General features: G+C 36.2%; 1 protein-coding gene and 1 long non-coding RNA gene across 3 annotated transcripts in view; one reads left to right on the plus strand and one right to left on the minus strand.

Annotated features, from left to right (window-relative positions):
* ZCCHC7 (zinc finger CCHC-type containing 7) overlaps nucleotides 1-26,011 on the plus strand; it is a 177,135-nt gene that overhangs the window by 21,388 nt on the left and 129,736 nt on the right. The gene's annotated exons all lie outside the window — the stretch shown is intronic.
* Nucleotides 735-15,442, minus strand: LOC311595598. The gene is made up of 2 exons (XR_014778508.1): nucleotides 15,040-15,442; nucleotides 735-12,627 (listed from the first exon to the last, which is right to left on the minus strand). It is a non-coding gene; the product is annotated as an uncharacterized lncRNA (long non-coding RNA).

The raw sequence follows: 26,011 nt of genomic DNA on the forward strand, positions 1-26,011 counted from the left end.
GTAATATTTGCTTTATTGTTTGATTATTTAAAGGGCTGGATGGACTAAAGAAAAGTTTTCTAGCAGTGCTTTGCTGTTCATTGAGAGTTTTAATAAACAGTTAACTTTCCAGAGATTTAACTCTTGATTTAAAAATGTACTATACTGAAAACTGACATGAAAATGGGGAAGTTAAAGTGTCTAAAATTTCCTCCTTTTTTTGGTATTTTTTTGTGGTCTTCAGAATATATATCAAATAGTATTTCATGTTTTTTAGAAGCCTACTTTATATTTTGTATGCATATTTCTTAGGATTTTATTTTTTGTGAATATGTAATTTGTTTATCAGGTAAAAGGTATGTGAAGAAGTTCTAAAGTGTAAAAATCTTAGTTTCTACATTTGAACTATTAAAGCAGAACCTAAGAATTCTAGAGTAAAGATAATTACCAAGTATTAGCGAACTGTAATTTAAAGGAAAGAATCTAAGGCTGGTTCTTTATGCTGTTATGAATGAATAAAAATGCAGGTTTTTGTGAGCTTAGAAAAAAGAAACATTCCCAACTTTTAGTTGCTTATTACATTGTTGATTGCATTTAAAATTTTGAAGTAAAAATTCTTACTAAAATTAATGCTTCATTAAGTAATTCCTCACTTAGCATATCAAGTTATTTTAGTGAAATTTTGGATAAAATTTCTTCTTCTTCCTCTTCTTCCTTGTCCTCCTCCTCTTCCTCTTCCTCCTCCCCTCCTCCTCTTCTTTTTCTTTGGGTTTTTTTTTTTTTTTTTTTTGGTTTTTTGAGACAGGGTCTCTCTGTGTAGCCTTGGCAGTCCTGGAATAGCTCTGTGGACTAGGTTGACCTTGAACTCACAGCGATCCTCTTGCCTCTGCCTCCCAAGTGCTGGGATTAAAGGCGCCACCACACCCAGCTGATAAAAGTTGGATCGGTGATGGTGATTTCATCTAAAAGCAAGTAATACAACCCAAGTTAAAAGATAAGTTGTTTGCTAGTTCATACATAGTTAAATAGATAAATAGACAGATTGATTGGTTGATTGAATTTGGGTTTTGTACTTGAAGTATACAACACACATTTTCATATCCATTCACCTTAATTGTATGAATGCTTTATGCCGTTTAAATATTATAAATGACAATAGCAATTTCGGTAAATGTGATTACTATTTCAACTGCGTTGTTGAGTTGTGTGATGTGTCATATTAGATTATACAATTATGTTGAAGACTTTTGCTATAGTGCCTAACTTTTTGATACCAAGATTACTGTGGAATTGAATAGTCAAGATTTTATGTTACAGCTAACTATGAAATATGCTGGTTTTTAAAATACAGTTGCTCCTCTACCCACATTGGCTGGCCTTTTAATGTAGGATTTGCATATTTAATTTTTTGAGAAAGGCATTTCTAAAAAATCTACATATGCTATTTTTCTTACTTTTCTCTTTATTTGTAATTGAAAAATGCAAATCTCCAAACGGAAGCATTGAAAAAAGTGTATGGTAGCTGTATAAAGTTGACTGAAGATTTTCTAGCAACAGAAAGTAAATAACAGTCACTTCTTGTGATTTGTCATTCATCTCATGAGAAAGCAAGTAGCTTCTTTTGAGATAAAACATTGTTTCACCAACATTTTGTTAAGATCTTCAGAAAATAAGTGATAAATCAGTAGTGTGATGGCATGGCAGCGTGAACAAGTGCCTCAGGTTACTGCTTTGTATTTAACTTTAAAGGAGGTGGAAAGAAGTAGAATAGATATTAAATTGGAAATCAGATTCACCTCTGCGTTAATGGAAATTAATTTGAAATTAATATTCTTTTGTTTTTTTGAGACAGGGTTTCTCTGTGTAGCCTTAGCTGTCTAGGACTCGCTTTGTAGACCAGGCTGGCCTCGAACTCACAGAGATCCACCTACTTCTACCTCCTTGAGTGCTGGGATTATAGGCGTGCATCGCCACGCCCCAGCTGAAATTAGTATTCTTATTGTTCTACCTTTTAGATAGAACTTTTCAGTACTTGGTAGAGAGTAGTTGCAGGGTTAGCATTCAACAAGGAATACAAAAGGTGATGGAACTGGAAAATAGTATATTGAATGAGGGAGTCCAGGCTCAGAATGTCAAATACCACATGCTCTCTCTTAGAGACCCTAGCTTCTAATTTTATATGTGTGTCTTTATGTGGGAATGAGCATGGGTAGATGCCAGGAAGACAGAAAAGTGCTCATGAAAGGGGGAAAATAGACCTCAAGGGAGGAGTGTGGGGAGGGTATCAGATCACCTGTGATATGGGAAGGGAACTACTTGGGGATGAAGGCAACACAGGGCTGGCTCAGGAGTTGGGTATTAACCAAAATTAAATATGTATGACATTGCATAAGAAAATTCATTAATTTTGTATGCTAATTAAGAAAATGAAAAAATATATGATCAAAGGATGAGCTGTAGTAAAGATAACTTTGTTAGGGCTCTGCTCCTTTAGGGTCCCTCATGCAGTAGTAACTATTATAAGCAGTTGATGTGGCACTTGGTGAATAACTGTCCTTAGTTATTTCACTTTTTTTGATATATATTATGCTACTTAAACATTTCAAATCAGGCTACTTTTAAAAAGTTCAGTGGAAGCTTAAGAACTTAAAGTTATCCAGTTTCATTTTAAGACCATTAAAGACTATTATTTGATTTATAATGAAGTTCTTGAAATAATAGGCATATTAGTGTAATTGGTGAGTTCCTTGCTAAGTAAAAATTGCTTTTATATAATGCCTCTTCTATTTTGAATGCCTTGCTAAATAAAAATTGCTTTTATATGTCTTTTCTATTTAACCAAATGTAGCAAAAATAGTTTGAAATGTTTAATATTGGATGATATAGAGATCTAAGCTTATTATTTGTTATATAAATTACAACAAAGGAAAAAACATAAACCTAAAAAGATAAATGAGAGTGTATAAATGAATAGAATAAAAACAGGGTTAGTATTTGAATCCACAGACTAACTTTTATATACAGTCTCTACTGCTTGGGGCTTTTGTTTCCTGTAATGCAAATGACTTTCCTTGATTAAAGGCATGCCAGTTTTATTAGGAGTAAACATTATAGCTCATACTGTGCTTCTGATCGTTTGTAAGACACCACCAATGTTTTAGTTTATAGGACTTTTTAATGAAGCTTTTAATAGCTTTTTAATGAAGACCAAATATTTGTGTCTTTTTTCCATAACAAAGTTTGTATTTGATAAGTTATATTTAAATTCTTTTAGTACATTGTTTGAAAGGTACCAGGCACAAGATAGCTACCCATATACTGTGATATTCTTAATGGTTCAGCTAGGCCAATTGGCCACTTGAACAAAAATCACTAGAATTAATCATCTAATTTTTAGTAGAATTTTCTTATTTCTATAATCTATTATAATCTTGGAGGTTGATTAAAAAGGAAGTTTTGCTCCACTTAAATTTATAAAGCTCCATTTAATGACATTTGGGTTTTTTTCTCTGCTATCTTTAACTCTAATTGTTTCTTCATATTGGGCTGGCAAATTTTATATTTACTTTTCTTGTTTTAATTGTTTAAGAATTCAGTTATAGGGTCTGTAAACTTTTTGGTTATCTTTTACTGATTAGGAACAAAGACAAATAAACTGAGACAGCAAATAATAACCAAGAAATAAGATTCACATCCTTTCATTCATTTAACCAGTGAATAATGAAGGCCTACTATGTTTCTCTGTAAGACATCCTGGTGAATATAAAGATGAATCAAGTATAGATCCGCACTTCATAGATCTTGTAGTGTAGTAGGAGACAAGAGTTGCAAAAGAAACATCTAGAGGCGCAACAGAGGGAAGACATTGTTTTCCTGAGGGTTAGAGGTGTGGGAAGGAAAGAATGTCATGTAATTGGCTAGCAGGCACAGGGGACAGCGGACGATCATTTCTAACAGAACACATGCGCCACAGACTAGGTTCCTCAGAGGCTAGAGAAGACGGTTACAGAATTTGTTAAAAATTTTAAGATTTGTTTTCTTATTTTGGGATTGAAAGGTTTTGTACTTGCTATGAAGGGAACACTTTGTGGTACAAAGGGTTATTGTGGATTGAGACATTAGTTTCTTAAGCTGCTGTTTCTCATTCTCAGTTTGGGATTGGATTGATGTTTAAGAGAACTATTTTTCTTAAGAGGATCCATATGTTTCTTAAACTTGATAAACAAAGCTTAAGTTAAAAATTTATCTGTACTCTTTGAACAACAGTCAGATTGATGGCATAAAAGTAGGTGGCCCAAGAGGGTACAATAGGCTTAGTTATATATTTTATAACCATCTCCTTTCTAGGATTCTAGAGAGTAGTCAAGGCTTTGTGTAATTGGTTGCCTTTGGATTTCCAGTTTTACTTTCTGTCAGAAGTTTTGCAGCGAGTTACTGTTTAAATAAGTTAATTGAACCTCTGTTATCGTGTAAAATATGTATAGGATATCTCATAAATCCAGGGACTTCTAAGCAAAGACCCTTTATAATTTAATCTTTATAAGGACATTTTAGTTCCATATTGTATGCTTTAAGTATAGTAAATTTAAGAATATTTATACTGACTATCTCAAACATTATGTAGTTTAGGAGAGAAAAAGTATTGAAAATAAGTTTTTCCTTCCTTTCCTCTAAAAAAAATATTTTTAGAAAAAAATACCTTCCACCCCCCACCCCATCCCCAGTCAAACAAAACTGACCAAAGAATTTGGTGGCTTTTGATTTTATATGTATTCTGAAATCTGCCCAAGCTTTTAGAATGGAGGAATTCCTTGGAACTACTGTTTCTCATGGGGAACATTTTGCTCTGGGAGAAGTTAGGATGACATTTGCTTATATTATACTTAGAATAATTTTAGTGCATTTCTTTTCTGAGGTCCTTACAGTATTTTGCATATAGTAGATTTTGTTACTATTTGAGGCTCATAATATTTCTTGTGTCAGCTTGCCATCTTATAAAACATTTTTAATTGTTTTGACTGATGGATACTTTAAATGCCTAGCGGGAGCAAGAAATGCAGTACTGTTTTCTTTTGTTTTTGTTTTTTCGTTTGTTTGTACTGTTTTAGCTCTGAGCATTTGCAAGCATCTTGTAATTTCCTATATGTGGAAATCCTGAAGCAGGAGAAGCTGCTGAAAGACTTGGACACTGAAGGAAGTCCCAAAGACACCAGTGCCTGACTGCAGGCAGTTTTAGGAAGTCACTGGCTGTAATGAACACAGCTTTTAATGGCAGTCTTTTCAGAGAATGTGACAGAGTGTCATTAAGGTTTTAGAAATGAATGCTCTCAGAGGAGGAGCATCACCAGGACACTGTGATGCCCAGTGTGTGGCCGAGCGTTCTCAGTTGGGCTCCTTTTCAGTTTTTAATAAGTGCCAAAGGGGGGTGGAGAGGAAGGGAAGGGAGTAGGCTAGAGCACTAGGCACCTGTACGCCCGAGGATTGTGCCATGGTCGCTGATGGAAATGTTGAATTTGTACAGTTCAACTTAAGGAGGTAAACCGAACTCTAGATGTGTAAGAAGGCCAATAAACAGTCGGTCTTAACCAGCTACATTTGAAAGTTTGATTTTTCCTCGAATTTAACTTAAACTGTTTGAATATATTAAATCTGAAATTTCATTTAAATTGTAATTCTACTTCTACTCTGAGGATCCTGTTTTAACCTATTGTTCTTTTCTGTGGTGACAGTAATTGCCCTTGATGTGTTATGCAGGTAAATCAGATTGTATCACAAAAGAGGGCAAATAATAAATGTGTTCCAGAAACAGTTATTTCTTAAAATAAGAACAGAAAAGCTTGCTTTTTTCTCTCAAACATTGTAATAGCATCTAAAAGTCATTGCATTACTTTTTTTTTCAAGTGGGGTCGAGGACTGAAAGAGAAATTATTCCAAAATAGTCATTCAAAATTTCTTCCTTTCGATTTCTTCTTAATCACTTGTATTTAATGAATAACATTTGCCATCTCTGTAGTATTTTGTGTAGCTTTTGAGATTACAGTGTTTATACAGTGCTTCTTTTTACTGTTTTGTAAGCCATAATAGCCTATCTGAGCAGGTATTTTCTTTCCTGTGAATCCCTGTAGTACTGAAATTTATATGAATGTGACTTATCTAGTCCTTTACTTTTTTCAGTTAAAGTCAGAAATATCTAGAAGGGCTATGGACTTATAGCTTAGTGGTAAAGTACTTGCCTGGCATACATATGAAGTCCTGGGTTCAGTTTCCAGCACTGCCCTGTCCCCAGGAAACAGATGACTGGTTCACTTTATATCTGCTTTCCGGAGGTTCTCTATGTAAAATTATTTTTCTTTTTTTAATGGTTTTGTGTGTGTGTGTGTGTGTGTGTTTGTGTGTGTGTGTGTGTGTGTGTGTGTGTGTGTGCGTGCGTGTGTGTCCCCATTGTTGTGTCTATGAAAGGGTGTTGGGGGCCCCTGGACTGTTATGAGCATGCTGAGAATTGAACCTGGGTCCTCTAGAAGAATAGCCAAGTGTTCTTGTCTGCTGAGCCATCTCTCCAGTTCTATCAAATGATCTTCCTACACTTAATTTTACTTAGAATTAAAAAAATAATTAAAGCTGGCTTTGAAAAGGGTAGTTTTTGCTTTTTTCTTAGTTGTGTAGATTCATGAAAAATTATAAAGTTATTTTCATGTATTAAATAATTTAAGAATTTGTTTGTCTTTGACTCTGAGACTATATGAGAACTTCGTTGGCTCAGGGTCTGTCTCCTTCCCTGGAGCCTGCTTCTCAGTCCTTGCTGTAGCTCCGTGCATCACTGTGTCTCAGTCATTGTGTATCTGATGCAAAATAAAAATCCACAGTGTTTCTCCCCCTTTAAGTGAAGAGTTGAGACCAGTAGTTCTTTGATTTGTCCTGAGAATTTGGGCTTAAGTCAGAAAAAGATGATAGTGCTGGTCATTATGTAAGAAGAAACTAGAGAATTCCCATCCCAAGGAGCTCTAAAGAAAGACTCCTAAGCCCAGCGCAGTGGCGCACACCTATAATCCCAGCACTCGGGAGGCAGAGGCAGGCGGATCTCTGTAAGTTTGAGGCCAGCCTGGTCTACAAAGTGAGTCCAGGACAGCCAAGGCTACACAGAGAGAGCCTGTCTTGAAAAAACAAAAACAAGAGCAAAACAAAAAAAGACTTCAAAGTATCTATAAAAGATTAAATAATCTTTTAGGAATTATGCATGAATTATTATACTTCATAATTCCCACCTTCTCTGTTTATCTTAACCTGCTGAACCATATAAAGAAAGTGCCGCCACCACCACCACCCCCCAAAAGAAAAGAAAAGAAAGTGGATTGTACCTTCTTTTTATTTTCTTTTGGTTTGAAAGTATGAAACGGGATTCTAGAGAAGCTTTGTGTTTAGAGAAGAGCGTTGAGTGGAAGCCAAGGGGTTTCATTAAGGAAGAAGATAGAGGACTTACTTGAGAGAGAAGGTGTGAACTTTATGGAAGTGAGGCTAGGAAGGAGGAAGGGGATATTTAAGACAGGGAATAGAATAAGACAGTTGAAGTGGAAAGAAACACAGTTTTCAAGATTCCTCTAAAATAACTGAAGAGGAGGCAAGACTTCCAAGCTTACTTCATGAGGCAGTTGTTAAGCTGACACCAGGGACAGTATAAGAAAAAAAAATGATTAAATTTGTGATGAACATAAATGCAGAAATCCTCACAAAACATAGGTAAACTAAATCTAGTGCCACATTATAATTACCATACTTTTAATCAAGGAATTTCTCCTGGGAATGTAAGGACAATTCAGCATATGCAGATAACTTAATGAGATGTACTACATTAATATAGTAAAGGATAGAAATCACACCCTCTTACTGTTTTATTTTTGAGGACAAGGACTATTAAGTATTACATATTTACTTTGGACTCAGGATTCTCCTAAGTGCTGAGGTAACACATATATCCTACCATGTCTGACTTAAAATCCTATTTAATGCAGAAAAAAACATTTGAGATAACACCACATTCTTTTGTGGTTAAAAACTGAACAAATTTGGTGTAGAAGAATGCCACAGACTGTCTCAGTCAGGTATAGGTCCTTGGGAACGGGGTTCTTTAAGCATCAGTGGGCAGAGATAGGCGAGTGGCAGAGACAAACCCAGAATTGAGTGTATTTTGTAGACTAGTAAGCCAGGTTTTTTATATATTTTAAAAACTGAGGTGTTTTTTTGTGGTTATATTTTTTAAAAAATACAAATCAAAATACAGGATTCAGAGTAATAATGTTGTCATCAATCTTGAGCAATCATTCATAAGTCATTAGATTGGTATCAGGGCATCTGCTCTCTCTATCAGAGGTCAGTGTTTCATTGTGCCAAACGTCTGTGAGTCAAGACAGTTTGTTTTCTTAGCTCTTCTGTCACTATCTGGAGCTTTCTTAAACACTTTATTTGTAAGTCATAATAATACACTATGATTAATCCTTAGCCATGTTTTTATTAACAAGTGGAATGGAACTTGATGGTAAAACTCTGAATGACCCTTGGCTGCAGTCTCAAGTTAAGGCGTCTCCTAGCAACACAGTTACATTTGAAAAGTTCTTGATATAATAGTAGGTCAGAAGAACAAAACCAAAGACAGGATATTCCAAAACAGATGAGTGACAAGAAAAACTGCAGTTAGTTACTCTTGACAGGAACATCAGACCCATCCAGGAGGCTGTCCCTTGAGTAGGGGTTGTAGCCCGGGTTTGTGTAGTATTTGTCACACAGACTCTACTGGAGGCGTCGTGACAGAGGAAATATATCTCAATATAACAGAGGTATGTACCGGTTGTACAGCTAAACATTGTAGTCAGTGGTGAAAGTGGAAAGCCTTCCGGTAGGTCACGTCTGGGACACGGGGCTCATCATGTTGTTTCACATTGCACTGGGAGTTCCTAGTCAGCAATTAGGTAACGGGAAAAAGAAAGTGATACCAAAATTGGGGGAAAAAATCATTTTCATGTAATATTTACATATAAAAATTCTGTAAGACTACACTAACTCTTAGAATAAGTGAGGTCAGATAAGAGACAGGGGTACAGAACAGTGTACAAACTCAGTTTTAGTTCCATACCCTAATAGTGAACTTTGTGAAAAAGAAGCTAAGGAAAAATCCATGTATACTATTATCAAGAAGAGTAAAATACTTAATGAAAATTTAGCCAAGAAGATAACATTTATTTGTGAATATGTATGTGTGTGCAGATGTGTGTCAAAACACACATATGGGCAGTTTGTGGGAGTTGGTTTTCTCCTACCATGTGAGTTCTGAGACTCAAACACCTGAGAATCTGGTTTGGTAGCAAGATGTTGCTGCCTCCAAGTGTAGTAACTTTTCATGGAAACTAAAACATCCATGAAAAAGAAATTGAAGGAGAGAGAAAAAAATTGTGTGTGTGTGTGTGTGTGTGTGTGTGTGTGTGTGTGTGTAAATATTATATAATCTAATCATAATCATTGAAATACCTGTCAAATCCAACAACTTTTTTTTCTTCATAGAAATGGAAACACTTCTGAAATTTGTAGAAAACTACCAAAGACTCCAGCTAGTCAAAGCAATCTGGAGAAGGAGCAAAAGTAGAATCATGATATTATTTGATTTTAAAGTATATTTTAAAACTAGAGTGAGCAGAACAGAATGGAGCGAGGGCAAAAGCATACACAAGGATTTTGGAACAGAGAGCCCAGCAGTAAATCTATCCATAAAAGATTAATTAGCTTTTGACAAAGGGGTCAAGATTATACAATTGAAAAAGGGTTGCCTCTTTAATAAATGTGTTGGGGAAGCTGGACATTCACCTATAAAAGAAAGAAATTCAATTACACATAAAACCAACTCGAAATGTAAGATATGAAGGTAGAAATCTTAGAAGAAATAGGATAAAAGCTCTTATAAGTGCGTGGCCTTAGCAGGAAATTCTTTAGGTATCACATGTAAAGGACAGAGGAAAAAAGCAAAGTGGAGCTATATAAAATTTTTGTTCAGCAATGAAAAATTACCTATGTAGTGAGGAAAAATATTTTTGCAAACCATATATGTGATAGAGTTCCTAAATGTCCTAGGTGGCCCTAAAATAATAACATAAATAACCCAATTGAAAATGGGCAAACTATTAGACTTTTTTTCTCAATAAAACATAGTTGTCTAAAAAATACACGAAGGTACTCAATATCACTAATAGGAAACTGCAGATCAAACAACACAAGATGGTACCTCATGCCTATTCAGATGGCTTTTATTAAAAAGATAAATGACACCAAGGGTTGACAAAGATGTGGAAAAAAGGGAAATCTGTGTACATGCCAGTGCGGCCATTATAGGAAACAGTATGGAAATTTCCTCAAAGAATCTGAAAAGTAGCAAATGGTCTACCAATCCCACCTCACGTCCAAAGAAAAAGATATTTTTTTCAGGGGGCGGGGGAGAGGAGGAGAGGGAGAGGGGAGAGCGCATGCTTCACTTCCCTGTTCTTTGTGCAATGCATAGCATACATATGGTAAACATGTTCTTCTGCCGGTTCAGTTAGGATGCAGTGGGTGAGTTGAGGGTGGATTGTTGCCAATGATCTTCAGTAAGTTGTTTAAAACTAGGCGAGGGCATTGATCATTTAAGATAGTGAATTAAGTAAAGATTTGTGAGTATTGTGACATTTTGGGAGTATACAGTGTCCCTAGACAGAAACCAACCAAAATGATCTGGGAATAAATTTGGTCCATATATACAGTTTTCTCTTTCTATGTTCTGGAGTTTTTGTTAGTGTCAGAAGAAAGCTATATGGTGGTAAGTACTTAACACCAAGTTAATCAAGAACTTGCAGGCTGAATAGACCTTAGGAGTGAGGCAGAAGTGGGAGAAACAGAACCTCAAACCAGCTTTGATAATGTGTTGATAGTCAAGGACAGAGAATGGAAAACTGTTGTACCCTCTGCCTCACAGTACTGAACTTAACAAATGCATGTACTTACCCGATATGTAAACAAATGCTTTCTGTTTCTGGATTAATTGATTAAAATGTTTATTTAAAAGACATGTAAATTATAAAATCATTATGATCATACTTTCGTTTTAAAATTCTCCCAAAGATCCATTCATAAAAGAATAGAGGAACAAGTCTGTATATAATATGTGAAAGATGAAGGAATATAGAGTACCCAATAGTAGTGTACACCTGGCATGCAGGGAGTAATACAGTATATTAAATTTGGTAAATTAATCTTACATTTCTTTCTGCAGTGTATTAATTGTATTATTGTCTGCCATAGCCATTTCTAGTACAATCTCTCTAGTCTTGGAACAGCAGCCAATTCTAGGAATTAAAAGAATTGGGTTACTCTGCCTGATGGCACAAAACCACACAAGGTATTAAATCATTGGCTCTTTGGGGAACAGCTAGAAATAAAGTTTAGAGATAAAAGGCAATTTGCATGCTGTTCACATTTATTCATACTTTAACAGGTATATTTTTCTCTTTCTCCTTGATTGGTATAATCTTTTTGAAACAGATTTTCAATTGCCATTATGTCCAGAGGAACAGAATTTTAATAAAAGTTTAGGATAAAGTCTAAATTCAGGATTCACCTGCAATGACTCAGTGCTACTGGCTATGAAAAATATTTTAATCTATCTCTAGAATGTTTAAGCATATTTTATATGCTCACGTGACATACAAAACATTTAAAGCATTTATGTATCAAGTAACAAGAAACCAGCAAGAACTGATAGTTTTATTTTAAGTATTTTAAAATGCTGTTTTGTACTAGCAGCTAACATGAGGGGCATTCTGAGAAGCTCGTGATCTGTGTTAATGATTGGATAGTAAATGTCCCCTAAAGGCTTCTATGTTAAAAGCTTGGTTACCAGCTGATAGGTTTTTGAGAAGTGATTGGATAATGAGGCTTCAGAATCCATTGATAGCATTATTAGGAAGCAGTGGGAAGTGCTGATGGTGGGACCGGAGTTGAGAGTTAAGGCATGGTTTTGAAGGGCGTTTCTTGTTTCTGCTGCCTCCCTCCACACATGCCTTCTGCTGTGGTTGTCTCACCATAGCCCCGAACCAACAGATCCAAGGAGCCATGGGCTGAAAGAAGCCTCTGCAGTCAGGCACCAAAATAAGTCTTTTCTCCTTTAAATTGCTTATGTCAGGTGTTTTGTCATAGCAATGGGAAGATGACTGGCGTGTCTTGCTAGGGTAGAAGTGGGTTGCACAGTTGGTGCTGGGTGATTCATGGAAGTTTTGTTTGGACTTCTGTTCCAGCAGCTCCACAAGTCTTGCGGAAATCATTGCCCTCCTGCTTCTGTGACTACTGCTCTCTCCTTTTGAAGCTACAATAAGCTGAGACATCTTTGGTTTCTAGAATCTGTGTAGAAATATTTATTCTAAAGTCTGCTGAGATAGTAGAAGAGAGAATTTTATTGTAACCGGAAATGCACCATGAACAGGTCTCTGTAGGGTCTATAGGGTCTCTCTGGCAAGTACAGAGTGCAGTGAAGTTAGAGAACGCAGTGGGAAGTAGCAGCACTTGAGTACCTTGGTAACCTCCTCAGCTTAGAGCACACAGGCTGTGTCATCAAGGCCAATCAGACTCCCCGACTTTGACCTAGGCCCTCGAGGCTGTGTGATATGCAAACTCGACTACTTCTTTGACCCTTAGTAGTGCCATACGTCCCACTTGAATGATCCTGTTGCCACTATAGTAATTATGCTTTAAAAATGCTCCATCTATACAGCATTGAAACATTCTTTAACCTAGAACTCCTCAATCTGATTTTAAGTCACCTTTAACAATGTTTCCAGCTTCTGCTTCTGTCTTGGTAAATTATAATGCATTGTTTTATCCTTTTTGTGACCAAATCCTGGATGTGAAGCTACTTAAGGGTAAAGGATTAATTTCAGCTCATATTGGAGGTGCAGTCCGTCATGTATGGCAACCTTGAGAGTGGGAGTAAGAGTGGGAGGCTGCTTGCTCATGTCTGGGGTGTGGGGGGAGTCAGGAAACAGATGCAAAATGCCAGTGCTCGGCTGGCTTTTTCCATTTCCCCCCTTTCCTCAGGGTTTGGTGGTACCCACATTTCAAGTCATTCTTTGTTCGGTTAATTCTCTCTGGGAACAGGGGAACAGCTTTACAGAGACACCCAATGGTGTGTCTCACTAATAGCCTATTTATTTTTTAATCTATCAATTGACAAGAAAGATAAGCTTTATACCATCTATACAGATGAGGCCTAGGCACATGCATTTGAACAAATCTCACAGTGTTGTGTTGGTGCAAATTGATTGGAAGTGATAGCTTCAAGGGCAGCGTTCTGATTTCCTAGACAGAATATTTCAATCCTTTGACAGACCGGCGTTCATTCAGTTCGGTTCTTTTTTCATGAGAGCTGGTTTATAGTGTATTTGGAGCTCAGGTCATGGCTATATTTAGATCTTTAAGAACCAGAAGTTCTGACTGTGACCATTCAAGACAATGTTTTGGATGATTCTTCAGTTACAGCAGGTAGCTGTTGAACCCACAACTTGAAAGCAATCCAAGTATCTCCTCTTTAATATCCTCTGAGTGAGCATACTGAGACACTTTGCAAAGTTGTAGAGATCACTTCAGAAGCTGGCTCTCTCTCAATGTGAACGGCCGTTAGCATAGCGGCAGCTGTAAACAACTTCTTGGTTTGGTTTGGTTTGTGGGTTTTGTTTGTTTATTTGATTTTTGAGACAGGGTTTCTCTGTGTAGCCTTGGCTGTCCTGGACTTGCTTTGTAGACCAGGCTGGCCTCGAACTCAGAGATCTGCCTGCCTCTGCCTCCCGAGTGCTGGGATTAAAGGAGTGCACCACCATGCTGGGCTTATAGTTGGCATGGTATACAAATTTAGGTAATCTGGTAAATTTGTAATAGCTTGTAGTCATAGAAGGTCATTACCATAAAGTATAATGAGCATAATTAAAGCTCCCAGAAAAGTACACATAGTTAGAACTTTTTCATGGCATTCCTGAGGCCCTGGGGTCCATTGATTCCTAGTTTAAAAAAAAAAAGCCTTCCAAAAGTCTCTTTATGCCTCTTTTTAAAAATTTTTTAAAATTTTATTAATTTATTCTTGTTACATCTCAATGGTTATCCCATCCCTTGTATCCTCCCATTCCTCCCTCCCTCCCTCCCATTTTCCCCTTACTTCCCTCCCCTATGACTCTTTATGCCTCTTTGTAAGTGCTGTCTCTTGCTGCCCCACAACCTTCCTCATTTGAAACAGTTGATTTCTTCAAGGGTAGACTAATTTTAAAATAAGAATTAGTCAAATTTTTTTAATATAGCAGACTGAAGAGATAGCTCAGCTAAGTACTTATATGCAAGTATGAGGACTTGAAATTTGGAATCTCAGCACTCATGTGAAAAGCCAAGTATCTCTTTTCTATTTTGTATTCATGGTGCTGGGAATTGAACTTGTACATGGTAGACAAGCATTCTGTTACAGAGCTACATCCCTAGCCCTTCTTCTTCTTCTTTTTTTTTTTTTTTTTTTTTTTTTTTTTTTTTTTTTAGATCTCTCAAACAGCCCTTTGAAGCCCACTCTGACCTAAAACTTGTGATCCTCTCTGTCTTGCCTCTTGTGTGTACCATGCTTTGCACAGGCCATGTTTAAGGAAGGCCCTAGGTTCAATCCTACTAACAGCAAAGACCACTGCATATGAGAGTCTATTTATGGAATCTGTGTTACGTTCACCAGTTTGCCTTTCTTAATTCTGTAACTTCATGATAAGCATCAAATGAGAACCTGTTAGTCCAACAACTTTAGTTTGCAAAGGTTTTGTGGTGGTTTTAAGCCCTTTGCATTTCTGTGTAAAATTTTAAACTATGTAAAATTTCTTCTAAAAACTGTTCGGGGTTTTATTAAGAAATTGTGCTGAAAATTTGGCAGTTAAGATTTGAAATGTTAGCTGGGTGTGGTGGTGCACTCCTTAAATCCCAGCACTCAGGAGGCAGAGGCAGGCAGATCTCTGTGAGTTCGAGGCCAGCCGAGACCGCACAAAGAAACTCTGTCTCGGAGGTAGGGGTAGGGTAGAGTGGGTGGGATGATTTGAACTGTTGGAAGATTATAGGGCTTCCTCAAGACCCAGCTATCCCACTCCTTGGAATATACCCAGAAAATGCCCTAACACACAACAGGGACATATGCTCAACCATGTTCATAGCTGCTTTATACATAATAGCCAGAACATGGAAACAGCCTAAGTGTCCCTCAGTAGAAGAATGGACTAAGAAACTGTGGTACATTTACACTATGGAGTACTACTCAGCTATTAAAAACAAGGAATTCCCGAAATTTGTGGACAAATGGATTGACCTAGAAATTATCATAATGAGTGAGTTCACCCAGAAGCAAAAAGAGACAAACGGTATATACTCACTTATATCAAAACACTAGTCCAAGGGATACGTCCCATGAAAAGCTTTACTTACCAAGAAAGTGAGTCAGAGGAGAGGACATCCTATTGAGACTTTAGGTGAGAGTAGCATGGAAGAATGGGGAAATAGTAGGACCCAAAGGGTCCTGGAAACCTACAAGAAGAACTTTATGACAGGCAGATCTGGGTCCTGGGGTCCTCCTCAAACTAAGGCACCAGCCAAAGAGAAATAGGCAGTAAACTTCAAACCCCTACCAAGACCTAGCCGACGAACATGATATTCTCTACCATTGAGTGGAGAGTGAGATCTGACTCTTACACGAACTCTGGTGCCCCTTTTCTGACCACGTCCCCTGGATGGGGAGGCCTGGCGGCACTCAGAGGAAGCATAGCAAGTTACCAAGAAGAGACTCGATATTCTAAGAGCATATATAGGGGGTGGAGGTCTCCCTCAATCACAGACATAGGGGAGGGGAAAAGGGGGAAGTGGGAGGGAGGGAAGAATGGGAGGAAACAGGCTAACAATCAAGATATAATATGAACAAATTAATAAAAAAAATGGTAATAAATAAATAAATAAAATAAAAGCGCTTGTTGCTTGTACAGAGCACCTGAGTTTAGTTTCTTGCATACAGCCACTTGTAACTCCAGTTACAGGGCCTCCAGCATCCTCTTCTAGCCCCTGAGGCCACCTGCTTTTCTGTGCATGCAAAGACGCACACGCACATACACACGCACACACACACTTCAAATAAAATCTTTAAAGAATTGACGTGGTTAAACTATTTAGTATTCAGCTAATGAACATTGACATATCCCCATACTTCAATTTCTCAGTGTTCTTTAAATTTTAGAGTCTAAATTCTACTATCAAATTTATGCCTAAATGTTTTGTTTTGTATTTTTGATAGCGTTGTGATTATAGTTTTAAATTTTTTGGTTTTGTATACTAGCCATTCTCATATCTTTGCTAAAATAACTAATTAGAGAAAATCTAATACTATATGAATAATAAATAAATAAATAAATAAGCATAACAAATGTTCCTTTTGCTTTTTTTTTTTTTTTTTGGTAACACTGGGAACTGAACCCAGGACCTCATATATGCCAGGCAAATATACTGCTGAACTCAGGGTATAATTTTTAGTTAAAAGTATACTTTGAGATAATTATAGATGCTTTGTTGGTCAGATCTTCCTGAGGGAGAAGAGGAAAGCCGGCACAGAGGTGGGAGGAAGAAAGGAGACGATTGATTTAGGGAATTGGCTCATGTTTTTATGCCAGTTGAGGAGTTGCACAATTAGTCTACAGGATAGAGACCTGGATTCAGGTACGTGACTTCATCCTTTAGTAAGCTCACAGACTGTAGAGTCAGTGTGCCTCAGTTTGCTTTCAAAATTTCAGGTATTTGAAGGAGCCCAAAAGCCAGAAAATTTATGGTTTTGATATCCATAGCAAAAAAATGAATGTGTTCCACTCTGGGGTCAGATCCCAGTCTGACTTCTGTGTTTGTTTCCTCTGGTCTTTCTAGCGTGTTGGGTATTGCCTGTACCCAGGGAAGGGGCCTCTCTTATCCTATCTTGTTCCCTCAGATTCAGTATTAACTCTCTCTGGAAACCTCCCAGACACATCAAAAATACAGCCTTTTCAGATTTCTAGATACTCACTAGTCACCACCACAAAAGACAGTTTTCAATAATAATATTGAACTACTGTGTACCTTTTCCTCAAGTTTCCTTATGTTGTAGCATCTTACAAAGTTATGTTACTGAATATCAATCCTGATAAGGTCAAGATAAGAACAGTTCTGTCAGCATGAGAGGCCGTAATGCTGACGAACTTCCTTTGTCTTCTGTGACTCTTTGTAACCAACCATTAATCTGCATTTCTGTAACTTTGAATCTTATATAAATAAAATTGTACCATATGAATAAAATCAAGGTAAATATTTATGAAAATGAAAGTACATTCTCTGTAGTTAGTCAACAAATTATAGAGACTAAAAACTTAGCAGATTTTGTGTTTAACTAATAAGCCAGATTAGTTTTGTATAATGTTGATGTGACCAAATTTAGGCATTTTGAGAATGTAGTAAATAAAGAATACAGTATGTATCTTTTGAAGTTGTGTGTGCCAATTCATGAGATTCAGATGGAGCAGCCTTCTTTCTGTCCCTCTTTGATCTACCTCTTCCTTTCTCTTCTTCTGTGGTGTTGGCAACTGGTCTATGTCCCCAGCAGTCAGACACAGTATTTCTTTGGTTTTGTGGGTTAAACATACTTTTATTAAATTAACCTGAGAGGTCATCTGCCTGGGTTTTAAAGTACATTCAGTCACTGTCCAGTCCTTCATTTTCTTCAACTTGGTCAGTCGGTCGGTCAGCCACTTGGTTGGTCTGTCTATCTGTCTATGTCTATCTGTCTGTCTGTCTGTCTGTCTGTCTGTCTGTCTATCTATCTATCTATCTATCTATCTATCTATCTATCTATCTCTATCATATATAGGGTTCATTTAAACCTGAACAGTGAGGGGAAGAGCTCAGCAAGAAATGAGACCCTCAGACCACAAACATATAGTTGTGAGTTACGTCTGTAGCAGTCAGTGTAGAGCTGAGCTTCTTTATGCTGTCTATGTTAGGATAACTTACCAACTTAAAAAAAAAAAATCAGAACCCTGTTAGTACTCAAGTCTTACCTTAGGAATTCTGACTACAATTCAACAGTGTTTTTAAAGCTCTTGTAAACATTTAGTAGTTAGCCAAAGTCCTGGACCCTCTACCTTTAAACTTAGCCAACTAAAGACAGAAAAACTGCTGCAGAAGACTCCTTTGTGCAGTACAGGAAATGGTGCAGAATTGTTCCTTGATTCTTTTTGCCCCTTTCAGTCTCACTGACAGAGACTAGCAGTTAAATGTGTTGCCTTAAACAATGAAGGGTAGAGATATATTATTAAAAATTCTTTGAAGTTTAGTAGAAAAAAAAATATGGCATGCGTGGAGGTGTACACTTGTGTAATCTCATCACTTTCAAGGCTGAAGCAGGAAGGTCCCAAATTCTAGGACAGCTTTGTACTATACAGTAAGAACTTGTCTCAGTAAAAAACAAAAGGGGATAAGGGCTGGTTAGTAGATAAAGCATCAGGACACATCTGGAAGCTCTCTGTAATCCACCACTCCGCCAGCAGGGCCTGGCTCCCCAGAGCAAGCTGGTTATCTAGACTAGGTAAATTAGTGACTGGGGAGCAGTGAGAGCCTTGCCTCACTTGTTAAATCAAGTGGAGACTGACTGATGAAGACACCTGATGTCAACTCTACGTGCATATACACACGCCAAACATGTACGTACAGATGAGGGATTCAAACTGAAATAGCCATTTAAAAGCAAAGTGTAAGTGTAGTTTTTGTGAAGGCTAAGGTTAAGTTAGAACATAATAATAGTGCTGTGGACACTAGGTAACAGCACGAAGGTGTGTTGATAGTGCCTGTACTCAGCATGTGGAGAATGATACCACTGTAGTCTTCTTCCTCAACCCGTATTGTTCCTACCTGAGAAAAACGTCAAATGGACTCCAATGGTGGAACCTTGTTTAAAACACCTAGGTCACATTCCTGAAGTTGATGGATCATCACAACGTTTTAGATAGACTCACAGGCTAGAGAAATATTAAAGAAATATGACAGCTGAATATAATGTTTTTATAAATGATCCTTAGACAGGAAAAAAAACTGTTAGTAACAACTAAAGATAAAGATGGAGTTTGGTTAATAATAAGGTTTCCGTATTGGTTTAATCATTACAAACATGACATACTAAGTAGGATGAAAGCAATAGGGAAACTAGGATTGGTGCACTTTCTTTACGTGTTATCGAAAGCTAAAACTGTTGTCGTTTGTTATGGCATGAGTGTGCTCCCTAAAAGTTAATGCATTAGAATTTCAATTTCCTAAGAAAAATTTAAAAATCACGTTATAGGACTTGGAAGTGGAGACCTTTGCTAGACAGCTTAGGTCACACAAGGCAGTAAGTGTAGGGCCTTGATTGTGAGATCACTGACTTGCATACTTGTCCTGTCATGCAGTGTGGTGCCTTCTGTCCTGTTATGATTCGCTGAGAAGATCCTCACTAGGTGTGGGCTGTGGCTTCTCACCTGGCCTTCCCCAGCCTCCAGAGCTGTCAGAAATAAATTTCTTTAGAAATTACCCAGTTTAAGATATTTTGTTATAGTGACACAAAGTGAACCAAGACAGAACCCTAAACAATAATTTGCTGAAATGATGCCTTGGCGGTTAAGACACTGTGGTGATGAATGCATCATTTTTTTTTTTTACCTAGTCTTATTCATTAATCCTTTGATAAGATTTTGATACACCATTCTTAATAGAAAATAAAGGTATATTCAATCTATATTAAGAGTCATATAATAATAGAATTTGCGTATAGTTTAGAGAAAATTCCATTAAAACTTTTCTAGGTATCCCACTGTACCCAACCCTAAATAAATAAATAAAAAGAAAACTGAGAATGCGAAACTGAATTAAGCTAGGAAAGAGGAAGTAGAAAGGAGAGACAGAAAAGGCACAGCACCTGGTTAGTGAAACTGGAATGTAAAAGATATAACAGGGTTATTATTAGTACATGGTATTGGAATTATTTATCATTAGTCTTACCAACAGGGCTATGCAGTTCAAGGTATAGAAACTACGCAATGAAATTTTTTAAAAAATCCATTTTTTTTATATTTGTGAAAAAGACTTTTAAAGGCATTTTAGAAATGTTACCACTCACTTAGGAAACTTCAAAGGACTGGAAAGGAATGGATATTTTATAAATACGGTGAACTGACATGTTTAGATGTGTCCAGTGTGTAAAATCAATGATCTATAATGATCAGTAATGGTCATTTCATCTTGTACATCTGTGTGTGTCCGTGTGTGTGTGTGTGTGTGTGTGTCCGTGCGTGCGTGTGTGTGTGTGTCTATAATGTTTATTTTGTTCTCTTTAAGAGGTTTTGTTCTCCTTTGCTTTCTGTCTTTTTTATTCTCTGGTATTATGCAGTCATTACTTCTTTGCTCTTTGCCCATATATTTGCTGCTTTTCTTGGTCTCAGTTTTATCATGATCTTCAAAACAACCAGGCATGCTATTTACACAAGGCAGATAAGCACAGCCCTTTTAAGGCCTCATTTTATCTCTGAGAGGTGGTGTGGCATTTCCCCTTTTTTCTTAAAAAAACAAAAACAAAAACACTTTTTTTGTTTATTTTTTGCTGGCAGCGTTAATAATGTTTTCATAAAATATGATTGATTTATAAGTCTGTTTAACATGCCTTTCCCTTTTTGTCTTAATGCTTTGCTTCTAAGTTGCAGACGCAGTGACTGAACAATAAACTGTGTGGTGTGACAGGTGAATTTCCCAGTTTACCTGCCGCAGTAGTGCACTGTGTAAGGCCGTTCAATCATCTCTGAATTTTACTTGCCTGATTAGTTGAGTGAAGCAGATTTTCAATTTAAATGTAACTTCATCTGCTTGATTAAAAATGTAACAGAACATTATCTGCTGCAAATAAATTTTAGTGGAAGAGATGATTTTGCCTGTTTAAAAATAACATCTGTTTATATTGGCTGGAAGCAGACGATTAATACCGCTCTAATTTCGAGGTTTACCAGTCCAGCTCACCTGTCTCTTTGCATGGATAGTTGAAATTGATGGCTGTCGAGTATAAACATTTACCTGTTGATGTTTAGTTGATGGATTTCTTTTTTAAGGATAATACAGAATCCCATCATTGGGCATTCATTTATTTGCTGCTCATCAAGATGATTGACAGTTTTGCCAACAACATGGAAAAAGGATCTGCCTTCATGATGCATATGAGAAAATTTTTACCCCTCAGTGATGAGTGCCCTACAGAAAAACAGATTCTTGTAAATTCCTTTTCATAGTTGATATTTATTTGAATTCTGAGTTTGGAAGCCATGAGTATAAATTGAAGTGTGTAGTAAATGAGGGCACTGTTCCCCTGCTGGCGTCTTTCATCAAATGATTATTTGTGTTGGCCACACTGACAAAGAAGAGGGAAAACCAGAATGGTGTTTTTTTTTTTTTTTAAACCCATAGTGCTTAGCACAGTGTTAGGCATGTACTAGGCCACTCAATAAATATTTATTGACTTTGAATTAAAAATTAGGCACTGAGTATATTTGATATCCCACAACTGTAACACTAGATTTGGTATTTTAAATGTATTTGTAATGCTATAACAAAAATATTTGCAGGATATTGATTTCTTTAAAACTGTAACTTTCTTTTAGGAATTTATTGAGAGATTTTAAAATACAAAATTTTCTCAAATATTTTCTGAGGTAAGCGTTGCTTACTGTTTATGTTTCTGCCTCGAATGGAAAGCTGTACTTGAAAAGCATAGATGCCAAACATTCTGATGCTAGTTAAGAGAGGGCTACAATTAGTGGGTTTTAATATATTTGATACATGCTATAAAACAATATGTATTATTCAAAAATTGGCATAAACTATGCCAATCTCGAACAATTGTCTCAAAATGTCTTTAAATTATTATTTTTAAAATTTTATTTATGAATAATATGTAAAAGCATAAAATTGAACATATTAGTGAAAGTCATTTAAATGCTGTATTTTTGTAGAATATTTTGACATGTCATTTAAGTAAATACTAGTAATATTTTGCTAACATTTATTGTTTTTACTCAAAGCAAATAATAGGTAAATTGCAGGATTTTGTTTCAGTGGTAACATTTAGGGATTTGGCCACATACATAACAAATCAAAACTATATTTTTCGGGTAAGCATTTGAGATTTGCTTTTGTAGCAAATTAATTTTAATCACTAATCAAAATGAATTAACTTTTAACTTAATTTTTGCTTTAAGATATATAGGATGTTTAATTTCATCAATGTTGATTTGGACATCTTGGATGGCTCTTTATCTGCAAAATACAAATATTGGGCATTAGTTCTTAGGTATGAAATCCTAGATTTGTCCTAGTGCTTTAGGAGAGCATATATATAGTTATGTTCTTTTCTTCTTACAGATTTATGAGTATAGCAAATTAATTCAGATTTAAATACTTAGGTTATGTTTGAGATGCAAAGGACTTTATTTTTTAAAGATAAATATTAGAAATTTGGAATACTTCTTGGAGGCTGAGACAGGAGAATCTCATATTTGAGGCCAGCCTGGACAACATAGTGACGTCCTATGTCAAAAAAGGAAAAGGAAGCTGGGCGTGGTGGCGCACGCCTTTAATTCCAGCACTTGGGAGGCAGAGGCAGGCAGCTCTTTTGTGTGTTTGATGCCAGCCTGGTCTACAAAGAAAGTTCCAGGACAGCCAAGGCTACGCAGAGAAACCCTGTCTCGAAAAACCAAAAAAAAAAAAGAAAAGAAAGAAAAGGAAATCATGTCATATGTTTCAACGTTTTTTTGTAGTCTCAGTCTCGCCCTTCATGTTTATACATGGCTTACAGAGAGTAGGTGGGAAGTTTTTCTTTTCTCTCTCTCCAGATGATCTTTATGTAGAATGAGGAACTCCGAGAGCAGAGTTTATAGCAAGAGAAAATGCTGCTGCAGGTGTCAAATATATCTAACCCGAGAATCCCAAAATATCCAAATCTGAAACCTTAATGCAACATGTTACCACTGTAGAAAATTCTAGACTTCATAGTCTAAATGCATACACATCACAGATTTTCTAAGACTGTTTTCAAGGTGTGTGTATAACATACAAGAGTGAAGGAGACACAAGTAAATTTATTTTTCAGACTTTAGTCCTATCCCCAAGATATTTTATATATGTATATAGATACTATATATATGCATATATAATATGTAACATTATAGTATAAATACTTACTATATATGAACATATTTAAAAATCTGGAAAAATTAAATCAGAGACCCTTTTCTCGAGTGTTTAAGGAGCACTCAATATGTACTATCTGGAATTTGTATTGCTTAGTTTTACTTTTAGATCTTCATAGACTTCTGCTAGTCCTGTGACTTTTCTATCATTTTGAAACATTGTCACATAATGTGAAGAATTTGAATAGTGGGTGTTAGTCATAATAGCAAGACTTAGAAGTAACCCAGAGGCCATTAATTAATGAAAGGATAAACAAATTATGTAGATCCTTGCAGTAGAATATTAAGCCATAAAAAATGAAATATGGATGTATGCTACAATATAAATAAATGTTGTTAACATTCCAAGTGAAAGAAATCAGACTCACAAGGACTATAATTCTATGATTTTATTCCCATAAAATATCTCAAATAGGGATATTCATAGATACAGAGAGATTTATGGTTGCCAGGGATGAGCAGGCAGTGAGAATGGAGAGAGACTGTGATGAGCAAAGGGCACATGGATGATGCTTTACAGTGAGTGCTCATGGCTCTACAACTCAAGACTTCAAAACCTGTTGAATTGTGCATTTCACATCATGGTTGATAAATTCTATCAATTGAAAAGAAGCTGATGAAGAAATATAAAGCTGCTGATTGATCGGGAAATCATCACTAGAAGAGTGTCATTGTTCATTCTTTCTTTTAAGTAAGGCGTCTTCTTCTGGGAGGGGTAGTGATAAGATTGCAGTCTTAAAGCAGGATCTTAGCTTTTCTCCACACAGACAACTATATCTATTATTAACAATTTTGCTGAAGTTTTTACACATCTTATCTTTATATCTCTTTTAAAGAACACAATTTTCTTTTAGTAATTTTTAAAGATGTACGTAAGATAGCCTTGAGGAAAATCAGGCTATCTTGAAATGGTGCTGGTAGGGAGGTTACAGATTCTAAGGTAGACTGTAAATAAGTTGTTAAGTTGGAGAAACTTACCCTTTGTGAATATTTAGAAAAGTAAATGTATTAATAAAATCAAGGTAAATATTTTTGAAAAATGAAAACACATTCTCTGTATTTAGTCAACAATTTATATTGACTAAAAACTTAGCAGACTTTGAATTAAGTTAATAAACCAGCATTAGTATTGTAAAATGTTCACATGACCAAAATCAGTCATTTTTAGAATTTAGTAAATAAAGAATACAGTATGTGCCTTTTAGAAATTGTGGTAACAGTCATTTTGTGACTCAGAGGAAAACAACATCTACTTGAATATATAATATTCCTTTAGCTTTCAGAATCAATCCAGTGACAAGTATTGGCTGTTGTAGAGGTCAGTCTTAATGGATTGACCATTTTATTGTTTGAAGTGTGTAGTTTTTTTAAAACCTGCTACAGAAATCATTTACTTCCAGTTGTGTTCTAGGGCTGCTGTGTGAGTGTATTCCCAGCTTAGCTCTAGCTATTTAATTTATTTATTAATTTTGCGTGTGCATTTGTAAGTGTGGGTATTTAAGTACCAAGGTCATGTGTGGAGGTTAAAAGCCTACATGTAGAGATTGATATCTCTTCTTTGTGGCTTCTCAACACGGATCTGACAAGGTTATCAGATGTGGTGGCAAACTCCTTCAGCCGCTGAGCCTTTCTCCCAGCCAGTAGCAGCTTTAGGTTTGAGTGTCATGTACATTCTGAGAAACTTGCTTTTTGATATTATTTCATTAATTTGAGCCATAGAAACATCTCCAAATTTTAAAGTATTAGCCTATAAAAGTAGTAATTTTATGAGGCCCAAACTAATAGTAATTTCTGTCAGCTTACCAGGTAAGAATGACAGTATTGATAGCAGACTTTGTACCTGGTCTAGCAAATGGCTGCTCTTATCTGTTATCCTGAGGAAGTGTGAAGAGTTAATATGCCCACCCAGCAAGTAGGAGACTTGGGACTTGAACTCAAGAGGTCTTCTTTCAGGCCCCAGACATTTAAAAGGTTCTATGTATGTTGCCTTCACTGTTTCTTGCTCTAGTTCCCTAAATCTCTGATAGTTTTGCAATTTGAAGCACCCTTTGATCTCTTGCCTTTTCACTATAACTATAGAGTGGCAGTACGGCTTGACTGTTTTTACTGAATTATGCTTGTAGTAGAGTTGTGATTTTATTTTTCAGAATGCTATGGAATGATGTAAGCATAAAGGAAGCAATCAGCAAAATCTATTAATGTAAGGAAAAAATCCAGTTTCTTCACAAACATACTTGAAAGTAGAAAGATGAGAGTTCATAAGGAAAGGAAACTTATAAAGAAGAAAATACAGTATCCAATTGTAAATGTACATTAGGTACTTTGATTGTTATTTATAATATGTTATAAGTAACATTGTAATATGACTGTTTCCTGAAACTGTGACACACATAGCAGTATCTTTAACAAAAATGTATTATTGAGAGCTCTACTTCTTAAATACTACTACTTTATTGATTCTCACCGTGAAACTCCTCCTAATCTAACCCTGGATAAGACTAAGAGTTTTGTGTTCTAAAATGCCATTCAGTTCAATACACTATAGTGTTTGTTTATTTGAGGAAGGCTATCATGTTCTAGGTTGATGACAACCAGCTATGTACCCAGTGCTGTGCTTGTGCCTTTTCTTTCTCAATGCTGGGATGATGGTTGTGCTATCATGCCTTGCTTACAAGATAACTTTAAAAACTGCT

Source organism: Acomys minous (genome assembly GCF_964271855.1).
Source record: "Acomys minous genome assembly, chromosome: 1".
NCBI lineage: Eukaryota > Metazoa > Chordata > Mammalia > Rodentia > Muridae > Acomys > Acomys minous.